We start from the raw sequence: 21,274 nt of genomic DNA, 5'->3' as shown, positions 1-21,274 counted from the left end.
CCGAGTGGAGGAAATTTCTATGACTCATCACAGGCCCCCCACTCATCAAGGCTCAGCTTGGCCTTGGTGAGTATGGTCTTTGGTGTGCCAATCACTCTTTCCCGAGGCCGAACCCGATCCCGTTCTCTACCAGGATTTGATGTCTCATACGGATTCTGACACCAACGCTGTCAGTAACATGTCACTCGATGTAATTATGGCGTTCGAGAATTCGAACCGTCTCATGATTTGGACCGTTAGACCTTCCTTGATTTCCCTCGGCCATTGCTCGGCGATTTGGTAACTAAAAATAGTGGTACTTCTTCTCTCATTTGTTCCTATTCATATCTTCTGAGCACTCGGCTAACTCAGAGTTCTCGGATCTCTCAGTGCTCGGCTTTCCTTTGCATTCAGCTCTTTCTCTTGTTCAGCTCCTCTCTCAAGCTTCGTTCAACCAGTAAGTTCCCTTCCTTCAACATGTCAATTGGTAGTGGTTCCGAAGGTGAAGTTCTTGCCGGGGTGCGAGACATCATGAATCTGAGCCGAGAGCTCTCCATCCTTTCTCCCATAATAGACCTTCTGGGCTTGGCCTCGGACGAGCCCGAGGTGGCGGAATCTCATCCGAGCGGCTGTGTTGAAGCTCCCCTACCCCCAGAGTCCAGCCATCAAGCTCAGTCCATCCCCGAGGACCGTGCTGAGAGCTTGGGGTCGTCCTTGGGAGAAGACGAAGAGTCTGATGAGGAGAGATCTTCTGATGATTTGGAGGTAGGGTCGGTCGACTCCTTTTTTGATGTCCCAGAGCCTGCCGAGGGAAGTGTTGGGTCGATCGAGAGCACGGTCATCGAGTCCGAGCTCCAGGCCTTGAGGGAGATGTACGCAATTCCCAAGGACATCCAACTCCGAGCCCCCGTCCTCGGGAGATGGCCTACTTCATCAGGCCCGGCTAGGTGGCGTTGTACAAGATCGCCTTCAAGTATGCTTTTTGCTTCCCTGTGCTCGACCTGGTGGACCAGATCTTGGACCAATTCCATTTGTCCCTGGGCCAGCTGACCCCAAACACGTGGCTGCTGATGTACGGCTTCCATGTCTTCTTCGGCAGGATGGGTCAGATCGCCACCGTCAACCTCTTCTCTCGGCTCTGGTAATTGAAGAGGTACAGAGACATCGGGCGGTACTACTTCACCAACCGAACACAGAAGTGCTCGGCTCTGAATTCTTACAAATACCTCGCCCAGGTGCCGACGTCCAACAAGCCTCGGTTCTTCTTCGCTTCCATCCCAAACTGCCCCTTCTGAACCGAGTGGAAGGAAATAAAACTAAGTTATGTCAACCGGGTGTCGCCCTTAACTGCGTACGACCAAACTTCGTACGATCAGATTCTTCAGCATGCCCCCTTCAACGTTCACGAGCTCTCGAGGGAGGAGTTCCTCCAATTGTGGAGGTTGACCCCGGGGAAACCAATCCGAGCTCTGACACTTAAAATTTTTTTTGCATCGTCACCTAACTTCTTTCTTTCTTTCAGTGGTAGGCAACATTCCTCAGCTGGCAGAGGAGAGGAGGAGGAAAGCTGCAGACAAGGCCAAAGAGAGGGCAGGGGCATCCAAGGCAGGGAAGGGCAAGGCGTTGGCCGTACCGAGCCCTAAGGACACAGTCGTCAGCCTTGAGGCCGAGAAGAATAAGGACGAGCTGAGCCCAACCAAAAGGGAGCAGAAGAGGAAGGAGAAGGGCGACCTGAGCCCGTCGAAGAAGGATTATAAGTGCCCCAAGCTGTCCTTCAACGTCATGGGCGTCACCCCCCTGGGGTGTCTTCAGCCTCGGGTGTGGCCTGTCTGGACCTGGGGAGGGCCTCCTCCAGCAACCTTTCGATCCGACCTGTCTGGCGCCTCTTCTAGGGCGACTCAGCTCTGACCTCAGCTGCTCACACTCGGGAGTGGCCTGACGCTGGCCATCTCCCTGTCGACAAGGCTCTCCTCTCGAGCCTAAGTGACGTCGAGCTCTTGTGCACGCTTTTTCAAGACATGGCTATGGTAAGTTCTTTTTCATTAGTTTATCATACTACTAATTTATTCATCTTCTGTGCTCGATGATCTGACGCTTGCCTTGTTCTCTAGTTCTAGGGTTTCTCCAAGGCTATCAAAGCTGCTCTTCGGCTCAATGCCTTGGCCTCAGAAAATGCCACTCTCGAGGCTCAGGCAGAGGTGGCCAAGAAAGAGGCGAAGAGGGCTATCGAGCCATGCCGAGAGGAGGAGAAGAAGAGAAAAATGGCTGAGGACGACCTCGAATACCTCCACGTCGAGATGGACTCCCTCCAAGTCCAGTCTCAGAAGGAGGTGCGGGCTCTGTAGGCCGAGCTCGCGCTGATGAGGAAGAAGGCCAAGGCTGACCTGGTCAATGCTCGGAGCGAGGCCGTCAGGGAGTACCTTCAATCGAAGGACTTCACGGAGGTGGTCCACGGCCTGAGGAAGCCCTCCTACTCGATCGGCTACGACGAGGGCCAATCCGAGCTCCTAGCCGAGGTAAAGGCCACTTACCCTGACTTGGACCTTTCCCAGTTCGATAAAGACGTGGCCACCATGGTCGAGGACCTAGGAGAGGAGGATGGGGTCAAAGTTCTCCAGGCCGTCCCTGTCGAGGTCGACCCCTTGGCCGAGCCATTCACCCTTGTCGAGGACCCAAAAGATCCCCCCCACTGAGAACCCAAAGGATGCTCCTGCTCTTTAAAGTGTTATTGTTTTTTATTTTAATGATGTACATGTCCCCCACTTTTAGGGTTTAAGAACAATTTCTTTTTTCTTCTTCTTTTTTTGTATTGTGCCAAGCCATCGGCTTTTTTCTTTTTTGTATGTACCGTGCCGAGCTGTCGGTGTTTGATTAATGAAATGATCTTTTTTTGCATAATTTTTCAAAGTGTTTAAGCTTGGTTATTCTTTACTCACAACACGATTTCATACTAACGTTCGATTAATATTGTTCTTGTATCCGAGCACCGAGTCTGATCACTCGACCATGCTCCATGCCTTAGGTTTTTGTTGTGTTTTTTGTTTGAACCTTGCTGGTCGGGTCAATCTTAATGTTGGAACATTGCTAACCCGTGGGGGTCAGTCTTAAGGGTCAGCCAACCTATGAGGGCTGGTCTTATGACTTTGTTGCCGACCTATGAGGGTCGGTCTTCGGAGTCGGCCAATCTATGAGAATTGGTCTTATGAATTGGTTGCCGACCTATGAGGGTCGATCTTTGGAGTTGGCCAATCTATGAGGATTGGTCTTAGGACTTGGTATGTCGTAGGCTTGAAATGAACTTTGGAATGGAGAAGAATCTCATTTTATTTATGTTGAAAATTCAAACTTCAAACAAAAATTTTTGAACTGAGCAAAATAGTCGAACTGAACAAAATAACCGCAGCTGAGGCCATGGGCTGAACTGAACAAATGACTGAGGCTGAAGTCGTGTCCGAGGCTGAGCTGAGATGAACAAATCTACTTCATATTTTTATTGGTAAAATTTCTTCAAGTTCTCGGAGTTCCATGGTCTTGGTATCTTCTTGACCCCCAGAGTCTACAAGCGATACATCCCCAGGCGGATTTGCTTGGAGATTATGTACGGTCCCTCCCAATTGGGCATTAGTTTCCCTTGCTACCTTAGTTAAGATGCTCTTGCCTTCCTGAGGACAAGGTCTCCTTGACGAAAGTGTCTTTCCTTCACCCTCGAGTTGTAGTATTTTTCCATCCTCTATTGGTATGCGGTATTCTGAAGTAATGCGTTCTTTCTCACTTCATCGAGGAAGTCCAGATTTACCCTTAGTCCGTCTTCATAGGTTTTTTGGTCGAAGTTGAGTACTCTATATGATGAGGCTTTGACCTCCACGGGGGTGAGCGCTTCGATTCTGTATGCTAGCCGAAATGGGCTTTCCCCGGTTGGCATTCTCATAGTTGTCCTGTACGCATGCTCGATAGCTCTTCCACCCATCTTCCTTTTGCTTCCTCCAATCTCCTCTTGATCCTCGCTAGTAGTGTTCGGTTAGACACTTCTACTTTTCCATTTGCTTTTGGATGAACTACTGCTACTGAATGAAAATCTATGTAGAAGTATTTGCAAAATTCTTGGAAGCTTGGGTTGTTAAATTGCATACCATTATCCATGATGAGCACTTTGGGTAGTCCTAACCGGTAGATGATCTTGTCTCGGAAGAGCTTTTCAATATTTATCTCAGTGATGGAGGCCAAGGGCTCGGCCTCGACCCACTTAGTAAAGTAGTCGATGGCTACAACTAGATATTTTTTATTTTTGAAAGTTGGGACGAAATCCCCGAGAATGTCCATTCCCCACATCGTGAATGGTATCGGGCTCAGCATCGTGGTTAGCTCCGTCACGGGTCTGCCCGGAATGAGTGCGAACAGTTGACACTTTTCACATGTCTTCACATATTTCATAGCCTCTTCTTGCATTCTCGACCAATAGAACCCTTGTTGACGTATCTTGTATGCTAGTGCTCAGCTTCCCATATGGTTCCCGCATATCCCTATGTGTACCTCTACCATGGCGTACTCGGCACCTTTCGGCCCGAGACATCTAAGGAGTGGTATCGAGGCAACTCTCTTGTACAAGAGTCCGTCAATCATCGTGTACTTCACAGCCTGGATCTTGACCTTTCTTGCCTCGTCTTGGTTCTCTAGGAGTTGATCATTTTCCAGATAATTGACGATCGGATCCATCCAGGTCGGCCCATCTTCTTTTTTCTTCTTGCAAGGATGGCTTTTCCAGAATTTCAATGTACATTGATGGGCTCAGGTTTGGGAAGTCGGCTTCGGCCAGCCTTGAGAGGGAGTCTGCCACAGCATTCTCTTCTCTTGGTACTCAGAGCATCTCAAAGTGCTCGAGTTCGGAGATCAGTGCTCGAGCTCGGTCCAAGTAGGCTATCATCCTTTCATCTTTGGATTCTTATTCTCCGTTGACTTGGTTGACCACGAGCTGCGAGTCACTTGGCGCCTTCAATCGATTAACGCCAATGGCTTTATTGACTCGAAGTCCAGCTAGGAGGGCTTCATACTCAGCCTCGTTGTTAGAGGCTGGGAATTTGAATCTCAAAGCATACTGGATACGAAATCCCTCGGGGCTAACTAATATTAGATCCGCTCCACTCCCAGTGGAGTTGCTCGAGCCATCTACATTCATGATCCACGACTACTCGGCCTCAACTTCGGCCTTGGCCTCTTCCGATAGTTCATCTCCTCGAACTTCGGTGTCAGGTATAGTGCACTCAGCAACAAAGTCGGTCAAAGCTTGCCCCTCTATCGCTGTCCGCGGAAGATAACTTATATCGTACTCACTTAGCTCTACCGGCCAAGCTATCAACCAATCCGACACATTCGGCTTGTGTAATATTTTTTTAAGGGATTGATCGATTAATACCGCAATTGGGTGAGCTTGAAAATACGGCCTCAACTTTCTAGCAGCCATCACAAGTGCGAACGCTACCTTCTCAAATTTGGAGTACCTTATCTCAGCATCAATGAGAACATGGCTAATGTAGTATATGGGCTTTTGTGCTTTACGTTCTTCCCTCAATAGTACCTCGCTGACTGCCACCGGGGTGGTGGCCAGGTAGATTTGGAGCTCTTCTTTGGCCTCGGGTCGGGAGAGGAGAGGCGGATTCTCTAAGTACTTCTTCAACTCCTCAAAAGCTTACTGGCATTCATCCGTCCATATAAAATCTTTTAGGATCTGAATGTTCTTCAAAGTCTTGAAGAACAGTAGGCATTTATCACCCGGTCTGAACATAAATTGTGCCAGCGCCGCTACTCTTCCGTTTAGCCTTTGTACTTCTCGGATTATTTTCGGAGGGCTCATCTCTAGTATGGCCTTGATCTTCATCAGGTTGGCCTCAATGCCTCGGATGGAGACCATGAAGCCAAAGAATTTTCCCGAAGTCACGCCAAAGGCATATTTGGTGGGGTTCAGCTTCATTCTGTTCTTCCTTAGTACTCCGAAAGTTTCTTCAAGGTCGGCCAAGTGATTCTCGGCCTTCAAGCTCTTCACTAGCATGTCATCCACATATACTTCCATGTTTCGACCAATCTGCTCGCGGAACATGTAGTTCATCATCCGTTAGTATGTCGCTCCGACAGTCTTCAATCCGAATGGCATGACCTTGTAGCAAAACTTTTCTTGATCGGTTCTGAAGGTTGTGTAGGTCTCATCCACTTCATGCATTAAGATTTGATTATACCCCGAATGCGCGTCCATAAAGCTCAGCATTTTGTGTCCAGCAGTGGCGTCTATCAACAAGTCAATCTGGGGTAGCGGGTACACATATTTCAGGCATGCCATGTTGAGGTCGGTGTAGTCGACGCACATTCTCCACTTTTCGTTTGGCTTGGAAACCATGACGACATTCGCCAGCCAAGTTGGGAATTGTTCTTCTTGGATGAACCCTGACCATCGGAGCTTCTCCACCTCTTCCTTAATCGCAGTTTGCCAATCGAGGGCATAATTTCTTCTCTTGTGTTGGATAGGATTTTAGCTCGGATCGATGTGTAGTCGGTGCTTGGCTATGTACCTCGGTATATTGGGCATGTCGGCGGCTGACCAGGCGAAGACGTCGGTGTTCATCTTCAAGAAATTTCTGAGCTGAATCCTTTGCTCCTCGCTTAACAATGATCCGAGCTGTACCATCTTGGTAGGATCTTCATCACTAAGGGAGAATGGGATGAGGTTTTCAACGGCCTTCTCACGCCTCTCGGTGAGCTCATCTCGTTGGTCTTCGGGGAGGCTTTCGAGACACATGGCCATTCCTCAGAAATTTCCTTTGTTTTGCTTGATGAATGTTGCGTAACACTCTCGAGCTTTCTTTTGGTCACCTCAGATTTCTTCGATCCCATTCTCCGTAGGGAATTTAATCTTCAAATGTACCGGTAAAATGATTGCTTGGAGGGCGGTGAGCGACAGGTGGCCGAGTATGGCATTGAAGGCCACCACCATGAACTTGACTTTGACCGTCGCTTGACATGGCGCCTGCCCGAGCGTGACTAGTAGTTTGATCAATCCCTTGATGGTGGCCGAGGCTCCCGAGAATCCGTGTATGGAGGTTCCCTTAGGTTTGAGCACATCGTCGCCAAAGCCGAACTGTCGGTATGCATCGAATGACATTAGGTCCACCGATGCTCTCGTGTCTATCAACACTCGATGAATGGGTCTCTTCGCGATCTCCACCTACACCACCAAAGCATCATCATGGGGTAAGCTTATACCTTCGAGGTCGGCTTCGATGAAGGAGATTATCGTCTCGGACTTCGGCCTCTTGCTCGGCATCTCAGCAACGGCGACGAAACTAGCGTTAGGCTTGGCCTTCCAGGTGGATTCTTGTCTGGGTCCTCCAAGGATGGTGTATATGGGTGCTCCTTTGTCACCGCTCGGCCCTGATCCGTCATCTTTCTTTTTGGGTCGGGCTTTACCTTCATCATGTTCGGCCCTTCGGTTGTCCGGCCTCGACTCGGCCTTCTTCCAATCATGGTCCTCTAGTCGCCGACCTCCACGCTCATCTCGAGTCCCTTTTACATACCGCTTCAGGTGTCCCACTTTGATTAGCTCTTCAATTTCTCTTTTCAGTTGGTAGCAGTCCTCGGTGTCGTGACCAATGTCTTTATGGAACTGATAGTATTTGTTCGGGTTTCACGATGACCCGTCTTGCATCGATCGTGGTCTACGAATATACCCGTCATCTTAAACTTGCATCAAAATTTCCTTCCATGACGAATTTAACCGAGTGTAGTCAGGATTATGGGCTTGGTCCGTCTTCTCGGTTTGGCGGTCGGTCTTGGTTCACTTTTCTTCTTTGCGATCATCACCTACCGATCATTTCTTTTCGGTCTTTCCTTCGTTCGTTTTTTACGCTTGGAGCACCTCAGCTATGTTCGTGAACTCATTACACCTGTCCAAGAGTTCAGCCATGTTCTTGGTTGGCTTCCGGGCCAAGTCCTTGATGAGGTCCATGTCTAAGAGACCATTGCTCATCGCCATGTGTGCCGTAGCCTCATCCAAATCCTTGATATCCAATAATTCCTTGTTAAAACGGGAGACGAATGCTCAAATCTACTCGTCAAGATTTTGCTTCACGCTTAGGAGATTGACCATCGTCTTCTTGTGTTTCATACTGCTTTGGAAGCGCGTGACAAAGGCTCCGCAGAGCTGAGCAAAGCCCTCCGATTGAAGGTACTCCCCGACGGCCTCGCTTCGAGCATTGGCCATGTCAGGCTCGGCCTTCTTCCTCTTCTGCTCAAGCTCAACCTTCAGAGCCCGCACCTCATTCTCAGACTGGACTCAAAGGGAGTCCATCTCGACGCGGAGGGATTCAAGGTCATCCTCAGCCTTTTTTCTCTTCTTCTCCTCCTCTCGGCGCACCTCGATAGCCCTCTTTGCCTCTTTCCTGGCCACCTCTGCCTGAGCCTCGAGAGTGGCATTGTCTGAGGCCAAGGTCTCGATCCGAAGAGCAGCTTCGATGGCCTTGGAGAAACCCTAGAACCAGAGAACAAGGCGAGCGTCAGATCATCGAGCACAAAAGACGAATAAATTAGTAGCATGATAAACTAAGGAAAAAGAACTTACCATAGCCATGTCCTGAAAAACCATGGACAAGAGCTCGGTGTCACTTAGGCTAGAGAGGAGAGCCTTGTCGACAGGGAGACGGCCGATGTCAAACCACTCTCGAGCATGAGTAGCCGAGGTCAGAGCCGAGTTACCCTGGAAGAGGCACCAGACATGTCGGATCGGAAGGTTGCTAGAGGAGGTCCTCCCCAGGGCCAGACCGGCCACACCCGAGGCCGAAGACACCCTAGGGGGGGCGACGCCCATGACGTTAAAGGACAGCTTGGGGCGCTTATAGTCCTTCTTCGATGAGCTCAGCTCACCCTTCTCCTTCCTCTTCTGCTCCCTTTCGGTTGGGCTCAGTTCACCCTTATTCTTCTCCACCTCAAGGCCGACGACTGTGTCCTTAGGGCTCGCCAGAGCTGAGCAAAGCTTGTTATGGAGTTCATCGGCAACCATGAGAACCATGATGTTGCCGCGCCTTTAAGAGATGAAGCAAAGGCTCAGCAGGAGACGATTTCAGTTCCCCTATACATGGTCATCATTGTGTTGAAATAGTTGATGTGATCCATCGGGTCAGTGGTACCATCGTACCGATCGAATGGAGGCGACTTGAACCCAACCGGTAGTGGCGCAGTCATAATTTTTGGAGGGTAGGGGTGTCATCCGACCAGGGAGTAGGCGTCCGGGGTCGTCTGCTTCTTCAACCCTTCAGACTATTCAGCCAACTCTTGTAACCGCCTTTCCACTTCAATTTTGGGTGCTCGGCCATCCTGCTCCTCGGTCGAGTTCGACTTTCGCGGTCATCCAGCCTAGGTCGGCCGTTCTGTTTAGCTCTGTCAACTTCGCCCCTTCTTGCCCACCTTTCACTCTGGAAGTTAGACCCACGGGGGCTTCTTTGCTGCTCTTCTCGACGCGTTGGGCTTCAGCGCCGAGGACTGTAGTGAGATCTTTCTCCTTCTCTAGCTACAGTCGGCATTCTCTATCATTCTCGGCGTCCCCTCAGTTGCCCATCTTCACCGAGTCGGTAGGAGAATGCCGACCTTCTAGCAACTGATGCTGCCGGTTCGAGCTCTACTCTCGCCCTCGGGCTCGGGCGACACTCCCATTCATCCGGATGAGCGCTCTTGTTCAAACGCAGAGGAGGAGTATTTTGGCGAGGTGGACAAGATGAAGCGGCTTGGCTCAGCTCAACTCGGCACCAACCGGCGTTTTGCTGCGGGTCTCCCTCGACGAGTGCAGGAGCTAATGGTGGCGCGACCGACGGTTGACCCAAGAGCCTCCCTTGGGCCATTTGGTTCATGAAGGTGCGTAGCATCTCATTGGTGTGGAGTACTTGCAGCTGAATGTCCATGACTTGCCTATTGTTCGTCGGGGCTTCCGAGTCCAAATTTTCCAACACGGGGGGGCGATGGCGACAAATTCAACCCGTCTGGAGTCTTCTGGGCTTGAGGCTGGCCTTCCGCCACCGTGTTCAAGATACTCCCTCCATTGCCTCCATCTCTCGATTGAACCAGGTTAACCGCGATGCTCGCGTTGCGCTGAGTTCCCATTCCTCGCGGGGGTCTTCCGGCCACACCCTGCCCTTAAGTCTCAGGGGCGGTGAGCGCCTCGCTCGCCTATCGGGCTGCGGCTCATCTCTACGTGAGGTGAAACCGTGCTGGCCTGACCTTGTTTGTACGACCATGATCTTGGCTCTTGCGATTGGTAGAAACGACAAAATCTAGTTGATGTCCTTCCCACAAACGGCGCCAAATCTGTTACATGTGAATACCTCCGTCGCCCGATTCGCCCAAGGATGAGCCTACAAAAACCGAGTGAGCACAAGAGAGCTGGTGTGGCTCCGACGAAGGACTCTCCGATGCCTAAGTCAGGTCTCCGGTGCAACAGCGTTTCAACTTAGTGAAAAGTGAGATGAGCGTTTGAGCTCCATACCTGGGTATTTATAGGATGAGGTTGAGGCGATAGGGATGAGTCCTTGTATGGCAAGAGTCCTCTTTTGGTTAGGCTCTTCCATGTAGAGCAAAGATGAGAGTTACTTGGAGTCGGACTCTTGATAAGGTAAGAATCCTTATCGGAGCGTGGTCTGATTCCATCGTTGGATAACGGCCCGATCCATATCCCGTGATTGTCAGGATGCGATGACATGGTTCTCGATTCGGGCGAGTTGTAATCACCACCCCTGGAGGGACCTCGGCCTCGGACGGCCGAGCCTAAGGTGCTCAGCTTCGTTGTTGGTGTAGGTTGGGGTATGGTGTACCGGAATGCCCGTCCAAAGAGCCTCAGCATAGGGCTCGGCTCGGTAGGTTTTGTACGGGCGACCGATCTCCTGGCTGCTCGTCCACGGTATTCGTTCTCGGGGGTTTTAGCCTCTGAGATGACCCCAATGGGCTCAGCCGAGTACTCGGCTATCAAGGTGCTCGACCATTTGTGTTCGGCTGTGTCGTTGAACGGGATGATCCCCGGGCCAGGGCATCATTTTCTCCTCTGGTGTCCGGCTCGGTGCGGCTTGTTTTGGTTCGGCTCGATACTCAGGTTTGGCCCGAGTATGTCCACATGTCACCCTCCAAGTGGAGGACATTTTTATGACTCATCAATATTCATTTTCTTTTCTTTTTTAGTGCATGGACACAAATGGTAAAAAAAACCAATCACGGTCAAATAGGGTCAGCCTGGCCTTAGCCAAAATCAGGGTTGGACTGAGCTCTGAAAGGTTAGACTTAGGCTGAGATATCTCACTCAGCCCGACCCAGGTTGGGCTTAGGCTGAGCTAAGAGGACTAACTTGTTATTTTTTTATTTTTTTTTGGGTAGAAAAAACTACCGTGTTTCACCTCTATATATATTATAAATCTTCACATTAAAAATGTGAGATATTGCTTTTGTATGGAATCCCAAGATTTAAGTATACAACTCAACTGAGTACCTAAACAGCCTATCACCTCCTTAACTCCTTGCTTCGCTTTGTTCTTGCTACTTCCCACCACTTTCGGTTCCCGGACATGCATTGACATTTGACGACAACGCGGCTTCCCTCACACTAAGATTTTATGACATCTCTATTAATGCTTTTCCCATTTGCTCATTTGAAAAATGTAAGCAAGACACTCGTATATATGCATATGCTCTTACCAACTTCTGTAGTTCTTTCCGTACTAATAATGATATTAAAAGATGAGAAGGTTCAACTATAAGAAATCTCACCGACACCTGATTAAGCCAATGAGTAGCCAAACCGTATTATTATCTTTAACTCTCTTAATATGGGGTTGGTTGGGAATTGGAAAACGAAAATGTTTTGTTTGATAGAAAGACGATAAAATACGGATTTGTTGATGTTAGGGCTGCACAGGGTTGGGTTGAGTCAAGCTTTTTAAAATCTTGAGTTCTCTTATTTGGGTTCAAAGTACAATCTAATCCTGACTCAGGGTCTAAAAAGTTTAACCCTGACCTACCCTCAAAGTCGGGCTGATTGACCTTGGTTGACCCTAACCATGGGGAGGGGGGGAAGGAAGATGCAGGGGCTAGGCTAGGCTAGGCCAGGAAGAAGAAGACAGAGTTGGCCTAGCTCAGCCCATGTGCCTCCTCAACCTTGATCCTAATCCAGGGCTAAAAATTTCCAATCCTAACCAATCATCCCTCAAAGCCAGAGTATCACAGTCCAAGTCATATTCGGACTCAAGGCAGGCTCGGGACAACAAGGCCAAACTTGCACGCCTATTTGATGTAGTGATTGACTTGATGGGAAGTTGGAATGCTCTTGTTTTTCTTCTTCTTTCTTCTTCTTGCAAGTGATTGTGAGATGATGGTCCACCATGAAGCTTATCTAATTCATAATCCACAGTCTGAATTAGCTAGTTAATTGTGGTGTACATAGGAGATGGAGGGGTCCCATTCTAAATAATTTTCAGTGGAATCTGAAACTCTTAAAGTTTATCTTTAAATTGAAAGCATACCTCTCTCTCTCTCTGTGGGTGAAATTAATACTACTGATTGTGAGGTGAAAATAAGGGAAGACTGAAGACAATTATATTCCAACAGCTAGGAATAAGAATGGATATAATATAATTGCACTTTGCCCAAGGAGCTCTTCCTCTACCGGCCTATCCCATATTCCCATGCCTGTATTATATTATATCTTATCCTTTTACTACTCTCTAAGCAGCTGTGAGTTGTGAGTTCTGTTCTGGGTGGGTGGGTGGGGTCTCTCTAAACTTTCATAATTTCGAAATATCAAACCAAAGCTTCTCTTGTGACGGTTCGTACAACTTCGTAACAAAGTGCAATGCCTTCTATTTTATTCACTAAAAAACTACCCAACAGTGCAGAACAACAAATGTGGTTACCTTTTCATTCTTATATAAGCCCATTTCTCTTGGTAGTTGCCATCTCTCTCTCTCTCTCTCTCTCTCTCTCTCTCTCTCTCTCACATTGTGGTGTTCTCTATTATTGGTCTTTATTTGTGTGTGTGGAAACATAAGCATTACCATAGGCAAGATGAATGGAATGTTTATGAGGGCTTCTTCCCTCAGAAAGTGGAGAAGGTTAGATACCAAAGAAACTCATTCAGGGGCTCTGTGGCCTTGCATCTTGCAGAAAGGAGAAGGAGAAGGAGAAGGAGAAGAAGAAGAAGAATTATTTATCCCCAAAGATGTACCAAGGGGTCACTTAGTAGTCTATGTGGGAGAAGGTTACAAGAGATTTGTTATCAAAGTCACCTTATTGAAGCATCCCCTCTATAGGGCATTACTAGATCAAGCTAAAGATGAGTATGGCTTCATACCAGACTCTAAGCTCTGCATTCCCTGCGATGAGAATATTTTCCTTGAAGTTGTTCACTGCATCGCCAACACTCGGCCCGGACGGAATCGAAGGATCTGCAGGTTGTGTCTTTGAAAATATAGAGAGCTCCTTGTTTTCTTCAAGTTGGATCTCTTTAATTCTATAGATCAGAGTTCTAACTCTCTCTCTCTCTCTCTCTCTCTCTCTCTCTCTCTCTCTCTCTCTCTCTCTCTCTCTAATGTGAAAAATAACTTGTTCTTTACTTGTCTTTGATCCTATAATAATTAGGCATGATATAATGTTAGCTTTTAATTCCCTTTCATTTTGTTCCAATATTCTTTCTGTGCTCTTTCAACTCCATGTCCTCACTCATTCATCATCTCTATAGATCATTTCAAGATCCAGGCCCTCAAGGCATTATATCTCTAAAGAAACCATCTCACTGGAAACTTCCCCATTCTTTTTTTAGTTAAGCTCTGTTTGCGTCTATGTAAAACTTTCACTTACAATTTTTAAAATATGATGAAAATGTCATTTTATTATTCTCCCGTGTTTATTTGTCATTTATTTTATATGGTAAAATCATTTAAAATAAGGTGGTGATTTATTATTATCACAAAAGTTTATTATTTTTTCAAATGACATTTATTTTTACTCTGCGAACATGATTGGATCGTGTTCCTCTCCCTACGTGAGGACATTCCCCACATGGGATGTGGGACCCACCTATGACACGCCCCCATGAACAGTGGATCCCCATGTAGGTACCGTCCCCATGTGAGGAACTAATCACTCTATATGATATGCCAATTCCTATCATTGAATGGAAAAGGCATGCTCTATTTAACCAACGGAATTTTGCTGCTACATTTGTACCAGCAATGCTCCTGCTACAAGGCGGGTATTTGGGAAAATACTAAAACTTAGGAGGGTATTTATGAACCCAAAGGGGAAGTGAATTATTCCATTTCCTTGGCAGTCAGCCTTGTAGCAAGAACATTTTCTGCTACAAGTGTAGCAGCATAATTTTTCCACTAACTAACCACATCAAAATTAATAGTCAAATTCAATCAAATACCCCATTTTGTATCAACATTCATATGTACTTTACTATGCCCTCTCCCAAATCTAAGTAGGAACAAACAGTTTAGACTAAAAAAAATGTAAAAATGAATGCTTCGGATTTATCTTGTGATTTTCGGAAACATCACTTCCATTGTTATATATATTAATAAATACCCTCAATAAAATGATACTATAAGTAAATTTGGAATCCAGATCCTCTACTGTCGAGTTGTCCGACAGAGCCCTACCGATAAGACAAAGCAAGGCGGGGAATGACCACCTTACACCTGTCCGAGCACCTTGCCCGAGTCGGGGTAAGGCGATCATTTACCGCCTTGTTGTGTCTCGCCAGTAGGGTCCTGCCAGACAGCTCGGCAGTAGAGGATCCAAATTGCGAAATTTGAACTATGCAGACTCTATCATGACATGGATACTTTTTTTTTGGTTTTGTTTTGGTAATAATCATGACATGGATCCCACAAATACATACGTCATATTGTCATAATGCCATAAGCAGTGGTTTGGTGCTCTCAAGATATTGAAAATTTTAGGAAGAATGTTCTCTGTGCCGCAACGCAGGCTGCGCCGAGGCACATGAGCAACCTGTACAGAGAGGCAGGGTGGTCATTGCGCCCACCCCCATGTGCCTGGGCACAGCCTGCGTTGCGGCACAGAGAACAGCACCCCATTTTATGAAAAAAGTTTGGGAAAAGGAATGCAAATCCACGATGCAACATGGTCTGTACCTTCGCCCAAGAACGTGAAAAATGACCAGCGCACTCCTGGTCCTTTCCGCCTTTCCAAGGGGTACACCGGTCATTTTGCACGGCTGTGCCTGGGTGCAAGTACACACCATGCTACAGCACCGGTTAGAGTTCTCTCCCCCCCCCCCCCAAAAAAAAAAAGTTTTATTACTAAATTGCGTGTATAATTTAAGCAAATATTTTGGAAAATACTGATCCCCTTAAAAAAAAAATTCATGAAAGTTTTTAACAAATTTAAGAACAAGGGAGAAAAGTGATTCCACCGCTCTGGTGTGTTCGTATTTTCCTCCAGCCGCTGCAGTGACCTTGTTTCTCTCTATCCTCCCCACCTGCTAATGGCTTCAAAGGCGCTAACGATTTCTTCTTCTCCAACAACTGCTGCTTCAGCCTCCTCCCCTCCACCCCATCAAGACCCGCCATACCAGCAACCTTTTGCTTCAGATGAGGAGGCCTCTGACGATGAAGATATTTTCACTATTGTTAAGAGTATGAGGACCGTCTATCCACAGTGAGACTCACTCGTTAGCAAGTCTGATTCTTCCCGGCAGAAGGTATAGGAAGCAATCCGTGATTGAGGCCTTAATTTCAGCCTGGAACACCACCTCCCTAGTATACGTTTCAACTCTCAAACCAAACACCTATCTGTTCAAATTTGAACACCCGATGGATCTATACAATGTCCTGAATGAAACCCCTTGGTCGGTAGCAGGAAACATTATAGTCCTGGAGCATTGGAGAGCAGCCATGGACTAGTCCTTCTCTTCTACTGATATGTGGGTCTAATATCATGATATTCCTGAAGAATTAAGAGATCACCAACTTGTCTCCAAGATGGTCCAAAAGGTAGGAATGGTGAAAAAACTTCTCTTTGTTAATGGAGTTCAAGTGGGGCAACGTGTGCAATACTATAGAGCTCGCACCAGTGTGGACATCACGAAACCCCTGAAACAATCGCTGAAGATTAAACGAAGAAATGGGGTTACACAGGTCGTGGAGATAAGGTATGAACGCCTCCCCTTGTTCTGCTACTATTGCGGCCGTTTGGGCCATGACGAGCAGCGGTGCTATACTCTATTTGAGGAGGAAGAAAGCCATCGTGCTACACATCACTGTGATAAGAATGGGGTCTGCTCTCAGTTTACTCGCCGGCATTTTCAGCCTCACCTCCGTTGTCCATCTCCTGATGCTCATTTGATTGAGCAAACTCTTGTGATTCTCCCACAGCCTGAACCAGTTGCTTCGGATCCTAGACTTGGTCGCCAGCAACGATCACCTGTTGCTACGACGACAAACTCAGGCCATGCGGCAAATCCGGTTGGTGTAACCGCCACCCCTAACAACCTCCTAGTAACCACCTCCACTCAACCCCTTCACGACTCTCTCTCTCTCCCTATTTCCGCGTAAACAAGCCCATCTATCGTGGATAATGGCCATAACGGTCCATCCAACGCCAATCACCCTCTTAACTTTGCGGGCCAGACCTTGCCACCTCACCTTGCCATACCCCCTCTAAACACTTATCCACCGTCTCCTCAACCCATTTCTGTTTGTCCTATCCCTTCATCCACTCCCACCACTACCCAGACATCCGGAAGCCAAATGCTGCTGCTCCTAAAAAACCTCCCACAAACCCCAAAAATCTCACATGTGTTAACGGCACTCCTTCCCCATCTATCCAACTGTTCTCTTTCAAACCCAACTATTGTGACCTATAACCACACGTCTCCCCTACCCTTGGAGGATAACTGCTTATTGCCTCCAAACCAACCGCTGATCCATAACCCGACCCATTCCACACAGCTCCAAACCCAAGGCTGGACCCACCCCTCTCAACCTCATACCCAAGGTTTGAACCACCCCATACAACCTCTCTCTCAAGACCCAACCCATCTTGGCCGACAACTACAGGCTCCTAAGCGACTTTGTTTGTCTTCAGATGCCACAAGCACAGGAGGTGATACTGATATGGATAACTCAATGGCTGATGAGGACTCCTCCCATTTTTTAGGACTGAAATCCGTGGAGACTGGAGGGAACCAACTCCTCGGGAGGATATGAAGCTGTTTGGGTGGAACTATCAAGGGCTGGGGAGACCCTCGACAGTTCGATACCTCAATCATCTCCTTAAGATGGATAGTCCTGAGGTGGTTTTTTTTATGGAAACAAAGAGTAACAAAATAGTGATAGAGAGAATCAAAAGAAGAGGAAATTTCAATGAGTTTACAACTGTGGATCTGATTGGTGCATCGGGAAGGCTCTTTGTTATGGAAAGATACTGTAAACATGACTTTATTGTCATTTGATGCTAATATGTTTGATGCTAGAATAAATATTTTGGACTTTTCCCCCTTTTATCTCACATGTGTTTACGGTGACCCGGTGAAACATAGAAGAAAACTTGTGTGGGATCGTATTTCTACGATGGGAAGCCAGCGCCAAGGCAATTGGCTGTGTTATGGTGACTTTAATTCCTTCCTCTCTTGGCAGGAAAAAGCAGGTGGTTCCCAATCATGCTCTAAGGATTCTGACATCTTCAGAGAATTCCTAGATGCGTGTGACTTCCTTGATCTTGGATTCCAGGGGCTCAATTATACCTGGAATAATAAAAGAAGTGGTCAGTCGAACATTAGGATTCGCCTTGATCGTGCACTCTGCAACCCTTCATGGAGACAATAAATTCGGACCACAACCCTATTATCATTGACACTGAGGGGGGTAAATTCCATGGACAAAGACCATTTCGGCTTGAGTCCATGTGGATGCTCCATGATGACTGTAAAAACACTGCTGCCCGGGCTTGGTCCATCTTTACTACTGGGTCTCCTGCTCAACGATTGCTTAGGAAGACCCAACACTGTAGAAGTGTCTTCAAAAAGTGGAATAGGGAGGTGTTTGGAAACGTCCAGAAAAATATCAAGACTCTAAAATCCCAGTTGGAGCACATTCAGGGCCTACCAAAGTCTTCTTTCTCACAACAAAAAGAATCTAAAGTTTCTAAACTTCTGGAGGAGGAGCTTCACAAGGAAGAGGAGATGTGGAGGCAGAAATCAAGGATTGACTGGATTAGGGGAGGCGACAAAAATACTTCTTTCTTTCACGTTTCAACTGTAAGAAGGAGGCATCGGAATAGGATCATGAAATTAAAGCACCCATCCGGCCAATGGTCATCAAATGCAACTGAGGTATCTGACATTCTCTATAATTATTTCCAGCATATTTACTCTTCAGAATCTGTAGATGATCATGCCTTGAATTCAGTGTTGGACTCGGTTGAACCCATTGTGTCCAATGAGATAAATGATGATTTGTGCAAGGACACATCAAAGGAAGATGTTCGATTGGCACTTTTTGCAATGGCTCCTTTAAAGTCACCAGGACCAGATGGATTACCTCCAGTGTTCTACCAAAAATACTGGGATTTTGTGAAGGAAGATTTATTCTCTCTTGTTGTGGATTTTTTCAGAACAGGTTGTATCCCAAAAGAGTTGAATCTTATCTATATTTGCCTCATTCCAAAGGTGGGAGTACTGATGAGCACATTTATGTGTGAAATCTTAGGGCATCAAGCATACAATTTACCACATTGGACAGAGTTACTTTGGTGTTTTCTTGTGCTTTTTAGATTTTGGGCTATTCTGGACTACCAGGAGCTGCATGTCCCAAGTTACACGTAAAGTTACCATTTTTCTTTCCATGGCTGTAAAGATGACTAAATTTGGAGTAAGTTGGATGGGATGAAATGCAAGTACGCATTCATCTAGCCCATCGTACAGTTGATTATTCTTTTTAGCCCAAGAAAGGATATTGGTCAGAAAGGAGTTGTAGTGCAAGTCCATAGTCATTCTACCACTGTCCAAGGACATTTTTGACATTATAGAAGATATTTCTAAGCAATGGTGGAGATCTACTGCAAGTACAGGGCCGTTTCGATAATTTTGCATTCTTGAAGAGAGAGAAGGACTGCTACCCACATGGAGGGACCCACACTGCCACTAGATTCCATTATTTTTGAAGGCCCATTACTGTCCATGATTTTTATTGGGCTACACCCAGTGCTCCACGATTTTACTTGAGACATGATGGGCATTGTGTTATTTGATTGAGTGGAAATCCTAGTCATCACCCTTGCTCTCTCTCTCCTCCAACTTCCCAAGGGCACTTTTGGAATTCTACTTGGGATAGATTTATTTTGAAAGATATTCTCTCACCTATGGAAAGTTGAAAAGTCAAAGATGCCTTGATCTCATTGCTTGGAAAAGATATTTACAAAGAAAAGGAAGCACAAGTTAGAATTAGAAATTTACTTTTCTAGAAATAGAAGGTTTATGTAGCTAGGATTCTTTTCTCTCCCTCTTTCTATTTTTTCTCTTTTTTCTTGGGATTCAAGGCATTGTAAAAGAGGAAGGAGAAGAGAGGATATTCTCTTTTCTTAAGAAATATTTCTCCTACACTTCCCTCTTCTCTCTTCTCCTCTCTTCCCCCTATAAATACCCCTACCCTCTCCTTTGTAATGTTGCTCATTCAATTTAATCCCTTAATTTTGTTAGATGCTTATGAGTTAGGATGCATTAATTTTTATTAGTTTAATTAGTTTAATTTAACACTTTAATTTGGTTCACTTTGCATTATTTTTGAGTTAGTTAAATAGAGTGGCATATATCTCCTCGTGTTCGACCCATAGCTACGATTGACCCGTATGCTTGTGGTATTATTTTAACTCAAACAAATTTTTGGCGCCGTTGCTGGGGAGATTATTGACCACTTTATTTTTTTATTTTTGGTTTGAAGTTCTTAATTTACTATATTTCTCTTCCACCTTTTCTAAAAAAAAAAAAAAAGAGTTTTTGAAAACCTCTTCTTGTTTCTCTTCTGTTTCAAATAGTGTGCACCCAATCTAAAATCCTTTATATGCTCCAACCCTCCATCTTTTGGTGTCCCTCATAGGATTAAGTTACCTATGATGCTACATCTTGACTTGGTTGGGTGGTTTGGCATATGACTTATCTTTGGAGGTGACCACTCTTGATAACAGGAAAGCGACATAGTGAGAGATTTTAGAGACAAAAACGTATAGTAGTCCTCCACCTTACATTAGAATCCACTTGGAGTCGCACGTAGGTGGCTATAGAAGACTATACGAGTTCTCTTGCTATTAACCTATATGACATCCTTACAACTTTGGAACCATTGTTTCGATTCTTGAGGGATAGATATGCACTATCTACCTTAGGCTCCCTCTTATTTTTAGTACTTTTTTCTTAAGTCTTTTATTTTTCTTAAATTTTTCTAAAGGAGACCTCATATCTGCTTAGGTGGCTACGGTGTGGACTCGTGATTCATCTAATTGTCTTATTAGAATACCATATTCTCCACTACCCTTAACCCCACCTTTGACCATGGGTGACCAACAACCCAAGACTCTTAAGGATAGGTTTTACCCTACTAGCGCTGCGCAGTCTTCTTGCATCAACTTACCACCTGTTACAGGAAACAATTATGAACTCAAGCCCAACTTCATTAGCATGCTACCCCACTTCCATGGGATGGCCAATGAAGATGCATATCTCTTCCTTAGGAAATTTGAGGAGGTCTGTGTTCTAATTAAGATCCAGAATTTGATTGATGATGCAGTTAGGCTTAGATTTATACCCTTTGCCTTAAAAGACCAGGCCAAGAAGTGGCTCTATGGACTGCCGATAAATTCTATTAATACATGGGATGAGTTCACCATTGCCTTCTTGAGAAAAATTTTCCCTCTTTACAAGACCAACAAACTCAAGAGTAACATACTCCAGTTTAGACAGAAACCACAAAAATCCTTTTCTAAATTCATGGAAAGATTCAAAGACCTCCTCTTAGAATGCCCTCACCATGGTTTTGACTTGTGGCAGTTATGCCAAATTATTTATGAGGGTTATACAAGGCCAACAGGATCAAGGGCCCTCCAGCTAGGTAAATGCAATATATGTTTTGAGAAGCGGCCGTGAGTATCAACAGGCTAGTGCACCTCAGTCTTTACCATCTCATACTCCTGTTGATTCCCCCCTTCTGAAGAAGCCGTTGTAGTACCTTCTGTTCCTAGTTCATCTGATGAACCTGTAGTA

The 21,274-nt window shown here is 46.2% G+C and overlaps 1 non-coding gene across 1 annotated transcript; it reads right to left on the bottom strand.

Moving 5' to 3' along the window:
• Positions 1–20,941: 20,941 nt before the first annotated feature.
• LOC122657204 lies at positions 20,942–21,048 on the bottom strand. Its single transcript, XR_006332272.1, has one exon. It is a non-coding gene; the product is annotated as a small nucleolar RNA R71 (small nucleolar RNA).
• Between the last annotated feature and the right edge of the window lie 226 nt (positions 21,049–21,274).

Source organism: Telopea speciosissima, chromosome 3, assembly GCF_018873765.1.
Source record: "Telopea speciosissima isolate NSW1024214 ecotype Mountain lineage chromosome 3, Tspe_v1, whole genome shotgun sequence".
Taxonomy (NCBI): domain Eukaryota; kingdom Viridiplantae; phylum Streptophyta; class Magnoliopsida; order Proteales; family Proteaceae; genus Telopea; species Telopea speciosissima.
The sequence above is the reverse complement of the archived record's forward strand: the minus strand, read 5'-3'. Positions and strand labels throughout refer to the sequence as shown.